At 54.3% G+C, this 9436-nt stretch overlaps 1 long non-coding RNA gene across 2 annotated transcripts in view; it reads left to right on the top strand.

Moving 5' to 3' along the window:
* The window catches only part of LOC129151652 (uncharacterized), a 72179-nt gene that overhangs the window by 3313 nt on the left and 59430 nt on the right, over positions 1–9436 (top strand). Inside the window, exons 2-3 of one of the 2 annotated variants that reach the window (XR_008558312.1) lie at positions 538–682; positions 2303–2537. This is a non-coding gene — a long non-coding RNA (uncharacterized LOC129151652). Of the gene's footprint in view, positions 1–537; positions 683–2302; positions 2538–9436 lie in introns of those variants that run through there. The other variant, XR_008558313.1, reaches the window with a different exon arrangement.

Genomic DNA, 9436 nt, shown 5'->3' with positions numbered 1-9436 from the left:
GTCGTACTGTTGATATTTGGCTCTGTTGACGAATGAGTTTGCCGACCACTGCTCTAGGGGGATGGGCAATGGCCCATGGAAGGGCAGGGCAGGGAGCAGTGTGAATCGCACAGGGCAGGGCGTGGGGGCCACCCTGGCCCTCCTACCCAGCCAAGTGCTCAGAGAGGGAACCAAGGCCCTGGGTTGGTCCACATCCCTGCCCCATCTCCAGCCCTGAGTCTTGCTCCCTCTGGGGTGGGGGTTCCTCCTTGGGTCCTGGGACTCTTCTCCTAAATCACCTTTAACTTCCTGCCTCTTGGGTACACCAGGAGCGTCTCCCCTCCCCCCAGTGGAAGCCCCTCTTCGCCCTCTAGGAAAAGCACAGGCCTCTCAGATAGATCCAGGTTTGAGCCCAATTCCACCACTGATTGTAGAGTGACCTCAGCCAGGACTTCCTTCCCTGGGCCTCAGTTTTCCCATCTGTAAAATGGGAGTGATAACAGTTTCCACCATGGAAGTCTTTACAATAGTCCTTATCAGTGCATTTGTTTTCTGCAGGTTCAGTTATCTGGGGTCAGAAACATTAAATGGAAAATTGGAGAAATAAAGAATTCATACGTTTTAAGTCGCATGCTGTTCTGAGTACCTCACTTCATCTCATCACTTGGGTATCGCCTCATCTCACATCATCACAGGAAGAAGGGTGAGTACAGAACAGTAAGATATTTTGAGAGACACCACACTCACATGACCTTTATTACAGTACTAGAGGCCCAATGCACGGGATTCGTGCACTGGTGGGGAGTGGCCTGCGGGGATCGGCCTGCTGTGGGAGCATCGCTCATCCTGGTCAGCCGACGGCACTCCCCCTGTGGGAGCACACTGACCACCGGGGGCAGCTCCTGCGTTGAGCATCTGCCCCCTGGTGGTCAGTGCGCATCATAGCGACTGGTCAACTGGTTGTTCTGGTTGTTCTGCCGTTCGGTCGCGGGGATTTTATTATATAGGATATTCTGATTGTCTGTGTTAGTAGTAGTATTGTTGTTAATCTCTTACGGTGCCTAATTTAAAAATTAGATGTTATCATAGGTATGTCTGTAGAGGAAAAACAGGGTATACTGGTATATAGGATTGGGTACCATCTGCGGTTTCAGGCATCCACGGGGGTCTTGGACATGGCCCTGTGGGTACGGGGGACTGCTGTGGTGATCTGAAGTGGCAGTGCAAGTTCTCTTTATTCTGCTTTTCAGAGGTTCCCAAGAGATCCAAGCAGTCCCGGGGAGTGGGGGGACAGGAAGGCAGGAGTCTCTAGATATGCAGACAAACCTGGAGTTTTTATAGCACCAGGTCCAGCCCATCCAAACCTCACCCCTCAGCCGCTGTCCTGCAGCTGCCGTGCGCCACCTTGTGGCACATGTGGGACCACCTTCGACCCTGACTTGATCGGGTCTCTCAGAGGCTCCCCCACCCCTCCAGGCTTCTCTTCCCTCCTACTTTCCTGAGGGTTCCTTGCTCTCTTTCTTCCCACAGTGTTGGGGGGTTTCAGGATCTGCTCCCAGCCCCCTGCCCTTCTCACACGCCCTCCTTGGGTGAGCACACACACACCCAGGCTCTCTCATGAACTCTGCACCAGTGATTCTTAACCCTGTTCCAATTCCCTCTCGGCAACAAGTGTCTTGTGTCATGCGTTGTTACCCCGAAATGAAATGACATACATATGCATATAATTCCCAAAAGAAATCTATCCTCATGCCTCGAACTAAAATACCAGAGCGGCCCGGCCGGCGTGGCTCAGTGGTTGAGCGTCAACCTATGAACCAGGAGTTCACGGTTTGATTCCTGGTCACGGGCACATGCTCGGGTGGCAGGCTCGATCCCCAGTTGGAGGGACATGCAGGAGGCAGCGGATCAATGATTCTCGCTCATAATTGATGTTTCTATCTCTCTCTCCCTCTCCCTTCCTGTCTGAAATCAATAAAAAATATATTTAAAAAAAATAAAATATCAGAGCAAGTCATGATAGGCTAGTGATAAAGTGTACAAATCCTGGTTTGTATACTTCCCTGCTGTGTGATCTTGGGTAAGTCACTTAACCTCTCTGTGCTTCAGTTAGCTCCCTAGTAAAAAAGGGATTTTTTTTTTCCTATGCAGCACATTATTGGATAGAGTTGTTATGAGGATTAAATGAGTAATTTTTCACGAAGCATTTAGAACAGAGACTGGCACATGTTAAGAGCCAGCTGAGTTTTGGTTAAACTAATAGCGAAAGTAATTTAAGATGATATGTATTTCAAGTAATAAGTACTTCTATTGACTCCACTAGGAGACACTAAAATAACAAGAGGCTTGCGCCTACCCATAAAAGCCCCCCTGCATGCGACAGCCACAATGCAGACTGATAAAGAGAACGTCAAGTTGGCAACTCAGACACCACAAGTAGCGCTGACGTTACGTGCGTAATTTTTCGGTAAGCTTCTGAACAAGAGGAAGGGCAGTCTTCCTCCGATTTACAGGGACGTTATATTTCTAGCAACTTCAGCGTACATTAAAATTCAGAGCATTCACGCAAAAATGGGCTCAGCTCAGACACTCACAAACAGGTCTTTTTTCCTGTCCACGCCTTCAGGGACTGTCCTGCACCTCGTAGGCTGTCCAGCATCCCGGGCCCCACCCACCAAATGCCAGCGGAGCCCCCTCCACCCAGTCATCATGAAAACTGAAAGCACCCCCAGTGCTAACCAGTGCCCAGGAGGCCCCTGGGTTCCACACCCACTGCCAGAGGGACTTTTCCAAATCCCGGATTGTGTCTCCTGCTGTGAACTCCTAGTTACTGTCAGGAAAGTCCAAATTCCTGAGCCTGGTGCCCAAAGTCCTCATAATTGAGCCCCCTGGCTTCCTCCTCCCCCACGCACTCCCCTGTCCCCTGCACACTCAGACAGGGCACATAGCAGGTGATTGATTAATACACACGAGGACCCTTCGGCCCTGGCCGTGGGGATCTCACATCTGGTAGAAAGGACTTTTCTGGGAGGTGCTTCCACAGAACCTGCTGGGGGTCCCAGGGTCAGAGAGGTCAGCTGCCAGATAGCAGTTTCCCACAGGAGGTAGGGCCTTGGAGCGTGAATAGGAGTTTTCCAGGTAGACGGGGGCAGAAGGCAACCTGGCTGCAGACCCGGCGTGGGCAAGGGTCAGGTGTGAGCGAGGGCATGTGCTTCCACGACGGCAGACAGGTGAGTACTACCTGAGGGCAGGATGTGGAGGGACTGTGATCAGAGGTGAGGTCAAGCTTATGTAGAGCTTGTAAGGCGCCCAGGAGATTGGGCTGTGTCCTGGGGGCACTGGGGAGCCATGGCAGGGGTTAAAGAGAGGGTGACACAGTCAGGTTGCATGTGGCAGAGTTCCCTCTGGGAGGAGTGTGGAAGGTGCACTGCATGAGGGCAGGAATAGGAGGATGCCAGGGAAAGGTCACAGCTCTGAATTAGGGCAGAGGAGGGTGAAGAGCAGAACTTCGTGTCTGCTGATGAGACCGGAAACGGGTGCTGGTCAGATGGCTTAGGGAGGGTGGTCCAGACAAACCCAGTCTTCCGCAGCATAAAGGACAGGCTGCAGGCCTCTCTGGAGACACTAGAGGGCGCTCCAGGATAGGTTAGGCTCCCCTCTCCCACCTGCTGCCAGTCTCCTCCACTCCTGGAGGGTGACAGGACCCGGGCCCGTGGCTCAGATGTAGGCTCTGGGTTTCTGCCAGGGCCCTGACCAAGTCCAGTGGTTCACAGTCTCGGGTCACCTCACCCTCCAGCCACTGGGTTTGTGGGACGAGGGGAGGGGGGTCATTTCTTGAGCTGGGAGTAGAGGGGGCAGAAGTTGGGGGTTGCAGGCAAGAAGTACTGACATCCTAACCTGCCTCACCCTGCTCTGTGCCCCCTACCCCCTTGGGAAGAAGGGGAGCAACCCACCCAGGGTCACACCACTGTCAGCGGCAACACCCATCCCAGCCAGAAGTGCTGCCCCAGTGGGGACAGAATGGACCAGAGCTCCCCAAGTCAGAGTGGCCAGCAGACAGACGGGATGAGTGCAAGCAACCTTTCCAACTCCAGCACCCTTCCTACAGAAACGAGGGGGGAGCTGCCCGTGAGCCACCTCGCCCGAGGGGGGCGCTGCATTCCACACAGGGGCACCCACAGGCCTGCAGGCAGGTTCAGGAGCGTGGCGGAGCGCAGGGGCAGGGCTGGCCAGCGGCGGGGAGGTGATGCCGGATGCCACCAGCAGCAGAGGGAGCCCTGGCTGGCCTCCTGCGGGCAAGGCCTGCAGAGCTTGGCATCGGTGAAGGAACTCCGGCTGCACAGGGGAAGGTGGAGGGATCACAGTGTTTGGAAAGGACTGGCCTCTCGACTTGCGTCTAAATGGCACAGTCTTTTACATTTTTAAACAGAAAAGGAATAACGAATGCAGACACTGGAACAGGAAATCCGTTTCCTTTTAAATCTGGCGGAAAGAGCAAATCCAAGCCCAAAATAACGCCGGCAGGATTTTAATGACCTGTAACAAGACAGGCCCACAAAACCGTCAGCTCACTTCGAGCTGCCTCTGCAGTTGAGCCGAGAGTGGCACCTAGGGCCCATGTGAACAAGTCATTATTGCCGCCCGGGGAGACCGAGGCTTAGCCAGGGGCGGACTAACCCAGGGTCGTGGCAAAGCGGGAACTGGAACAGGCTCCTGACACCCAAGCGTGGGCCTCTCTCTGTATACTCTGCACACATGGCACAACAAACACACACCCCACACATCATGTATTCTCCACACCATACACACACTACACACCACACACTACATATTACAACACATACATATATGCACCACACAGACCACACATCATATACTATACACACCATACACACACACACCATGTACACATACTACACACCACACAGGAAATGCTTTCCAAACTCAGGTACACAAATACCAGTATAACACAAGATTCCCCAGATGCACAGATCAGCCAACGTACACATTCATGTGCCTGGAAAAACGTATGCAAACAGCCACACGATGCCTGCCCCCCAGAGCACCTAACACATACACAAACATCTTCACAGGGACTCACACACACACACACACATGTGATTGCTCCAAATCTCAACACTCACATCCAGACACCTACACAGGACACACACAGGTGCACATTTCTACAGATATGTGCAAGTTTCAAAAATGCCCCTCGAAACACATCTACAACACAGCACTCACCCACCTACGGACACAGGCACGTGCAGCACACCTCACAGCCCTGTGAGGCCCACAAGCCTGGGGATCTGAGCCAGGCAAAGTGCTGCCTCCTTTGGGGGACGGAGGGCCCCCCGCCCGCCCTATCGCAGGGCCAGGGTTGATTCCTAGCAAGTGCCTATGCAGCTCAGAGGGGCCAGTGGCTCAGCCCCCACACTCTCCTCGTGTGAGTGGGTGTGTTCCAGTGTGAGTCTTAGGGGGAGAGGGGGCGGGCAGGGGCGATGTAAAGATGGAGAGAGACAGTTCATCTACTATATGGGTTTAGGATTCTCCCTCCCTCCTTCCCTCCCTCCCTCCCTCCCTCTCTCTCTCCCTTCCTTCTTTCCTTCCTTCCTTCCTTCCTTCCTTCCTTCCTTCCTTCCTTCCTTCCTTCCTTTCTTCTCTCCTTTACCTTTCTTCCTCAGATATTTAATAAGGACCTTTCGTGAATCAGGTAAAACAGAGACATAGCCCCTGCCCCTAGGAGCACAGTCTGGGGTGAGCAGGCACACCCAGAGCTGAGCGGCTGCATCACTCTGTGACCGTGGCTGTGAGGCCTCAGAGAGGCCTGGAGCTGTGGGACAGTGAGCATTGCACGTCCTTCTCTGAACCTCGCTTCCTCATCTAAGAAATAGGGACCGTGATCTCCTTGACCTCCTGTTATTTGTTTTTAGAACCAAATTCAATAGTAGATGGAGGGTGGAAGGGAACGTTTTGGTAAAATAAGAATCAGGTGTTTGTTTATTAGGCACCCGCTGTGTGCTAGATCCATGAGATGGGAATGTGGGTAAGTACACAGGCCCTGGGGTTGGAGAGGACTGGCTGGATTCAAATCCCTGCTTTGCCAGGACTAGCTGTGTGAGCTTGAACAGGTTACTTAACCTCTCTGAGCTTCTGCTTCCTCATCTGTAACATAGGTGTAACACCCTCCTGACACGAGTGCTGTGGGGTAATGTTAAAGTTCTTAGAGCGAGACCTGCCACAAAGCAGATGCTCAATTAAGTCAGTTCCTTGTATTATTTATAAGCTTTCGTTTATTCATTCAACTAACCCTTACTGAACACCTACTCTGAGCCAGACGTGATTCTAAGCACACTCCAAATTCTGAGTCATTTAATCCTTCTAACAACTCTATTATTATCCCTGTTTTCCAACCGAGGAAACTGAGGCATAGAGATGTGCTGTCGCTTATTCAGGGTCCGAAAGCTGGTCAGAGGCAGAGCTGGAATTGAAACCAGGTCTGTGGGCCTCCCTTAATCCAGTTACAAGACGTGCACTTCCCGCTTAGGGCTCAGCGTCCTCCTCCGCTCTCCCCAGCAGCAGTCCTGTTAAATAAATTAGCCAGTAACGGTTTCTAATTCCCAGACTTGGTTGCAAATAAATTATTCACATTGTAAGGCCTGCAAACCACCGGCTGGGCCTCATTACCCAAGAAGACTCACCCGCCCACAAGATGCCACACCCTCCCCTGAGCGTAGGTCCTGGTGGGCTAGCCAGGGGCAGGCAGAGCTGGCAGGCGCCGGAGCCGAGAGAGGGGCTTTCCTCCTCCCATTCCCAGCCTTCCCTTTCTAATAAGCTCGCAGCCCAGCCCGGTGTTGTCAAGGGAACATAAGCTCTGGACTCAGCCAGTCCTGGGTCCCAGTCCTGGCTCTGCCCCTGAACAGCTGTGTGACCTCGGGCAGGTGGTCTACCCTCTCTGAGCCTCTGGGGGAGGCTGACTGTCTGGCCTACACAGTGGGCTCAGAGCCCCACTTTGTGCTTTCTGTCCTCCCTCCATTTGTGGGATGAGGCTTCTGCTGCCCAGCCAGGCCCTGTGCTGGAAGCTGGGGACAAAGGTCCTGTCCTGTGGGGGCTTTCAGTCTCCATGGCTCATCGGGTCCAAGCCAGAGCCCTGCGGCTGGTTGTAGGATACTGAGTGCTCCAGAGCCCCTCCTTGGGCCAGTTACCCAGCCCAGCTGCTGGCACCATGGACCGCTGAGCGCTCCCTGGGTTGTGTCTCTGCCAGGGGCAGCTAGTGGCCAGTGTCTGACTAACTTAGAGCTACAAAGGCCCCACTCCCTTCCCGCAACGGGGACACTCGGAAGGGCCATCACAGCTCCAGGCATCCCTGCAGGGACCTCTGCTGCACGCTCACTGCAGGTCAGCTTGTGCCTCTGCCCAGTCCTGGCTTCCTGCTTCCTTGCTAGTGGACCTTCCCAGGGCACACCTAGGAAACCTGCGTGCAATCCTCCAGCTCAGCATCCTCTCTCCAGGAACCCAATCAGAAGTACCTGTCACAGACAGAGCCCCGTCTTAGCATTAAATGAGACCCCATCCAAGTCGCCAATGCTCCATACTGCTTACAGGTTGAGTCCTGATCCTAGACCGATCCCCAATCTTGGTTCCATACTAATCCCCAATCCTGGTCCCAGACTGAGCCCCGATTCTGGTCCCAGACTGAGCCCAGGTATCCATGGAAAGCAGAGGACCACTTAAGACAGAATTGAGGGGTAATCAATGGGAGGAAGAACGGGATTGAAGTCTGGCTTAGACGGAGAACAGGGCTGAGATACTAGTAAACCTTGTTGAGGAAGACAGACTGACAACCCCGTCAGGCAGGAAGTCAGTCGCAGAATCTCACGTCCCAGAGAGGCCTGAATGAAAAACAGCGGAATAGGTTCTTCTTTATGGAGTGTGTCCCGGGCCCCGGGCCATGGGCTCTACTTCATGGCCCTGCTGCCTCCTCAGAACAGCCTCACGGGGTCCTGTTGTCGCCCGCTGTACAGATGAGGACTCCGAGGCCAGAGGGGTAAAATGACTGGCCTCACGCCCCAGTCCTGGCAGAACCAGCATTCACACCCGGGACCCTTCTGTGGAGTCCATGCAGAGGCCGGTCTCCCAGGGAAAATCCCGATGGGGCTTCCATGAGTCACCTCCACCAGCTGCCCCTGAGCCTGTCCAGGGCCGCAGGGGAGCCATGAAAAGTGGTGGGCGGTCCCTGAGCCTGTGTAGCTGGGACCCAGCCCGACCTCCAGGTTCCTCTCAGGGCCCTCAGTTCAAAGCGTCCTATTCCCACGGCCTTCACCGCGAGGAGGCACCGCTAGGATAGGCTCGGCACAGATAAGGCAACTGAGGCCCAGAGAGGGGACACCGCTAGCTCAAGCTTGCCGAGCTGGGACCCGCCCCGAGAATTCCTGATACTTCCTCTCCCATCCTCTGTTCATAGGCAGTGGTGGGCAAAAGTAGGTTTACAGGTGTGAGTACTCAAAACAGAGTTTATTCTTGTACTGTTATGTATTAATTATTATACTACGAGAGGCCCGGTGCATGAAAATTCATGCACTGGAGTGGGGGGGGTCCCTCAGCCCGGCCTGGCCCCTCTCACAGTCCGGGAGCCCTCAGGGGCGGGAGGTGACCCGGCGATCAGGGGAAGGTGACACCCCATCACACCTCTGCTGCTGCCACTGCCACTGCCAGCAGCACAAGCCTCGGTCAGCCCTGGTTACCTGAGCCATAGGTGGCCCTGGACGGCTGGGCAGCCACCATCCGAGGCTTGCCTGCGCCTCGGGCCGGCCCTGGGTGGCTGGGGGGCTGAGGGGACTGGGGAACTCTGGAGGCAGGCACACAGAGTGGCTGGGCCTGCCTGCCGCCCCGGCAGGGCTGAGGGCACTGGGCGCCACCATCTTGTGGCTGTGGGCACTGCCATCTTTGAGGGCATGGCAGTCAATTAGCATATTCCCTCCTTATTGGCTGTGGGCGCCGCCATCTTTGTGACAGTGTGAGGGTCAATTAGCATATTCCCTCTTTATTAGATAGGATTTGTATGTGTCCCCCACAAAATTCATATGTTGAAATCTAACCCTGACTGGGAGGGTATTTGGAGGTGGGGCCTTTGAGGTGACTCGGTCATCAGCATGGCGCCCTCCTGAGTGGAAGTGGTGCCCTTATGCAGAGGCCCCAGAGAGCTCCCTGGCCCGTCTATCCTGAGAAGTTATGGCAAAAAGACGCTGTCTGTGCGCTAGGATGCAGACACCAGGTCTGCCAGCACCTTGGTCTTGACTTTCCCGGCCTCCAGAACTGTGAGAGATACATTTCTGTTGTCCGTAAGCCACCCAGACGATGGCATTTTATTATGGCAGCCCAAACAGACTAAGTAGCCACTTTGCCCAACTGCCTCCTACTTCATTCTTCCTTCCATCCATCCACCCATTCACAGCTG

Source organism: Eptesicus fuscus, chromosome 15, assembly GCF_027574615.1.
Source record: "Eptesicus fuscus isolate TK198812 chromosome 15, DD_ASM_mEF_20220401, whole genome shotgun sequence".
Classification (NCBI taxonomy): Eukaryota; Metazoa; Chordata; class Mammalia; order Chiroptera; family Vespertilionidae; genus Eptesicus; species Eptesicus fuscus.
This window is presented reverse-complemented; position numbering and strand designations above follow the sequence as displayed.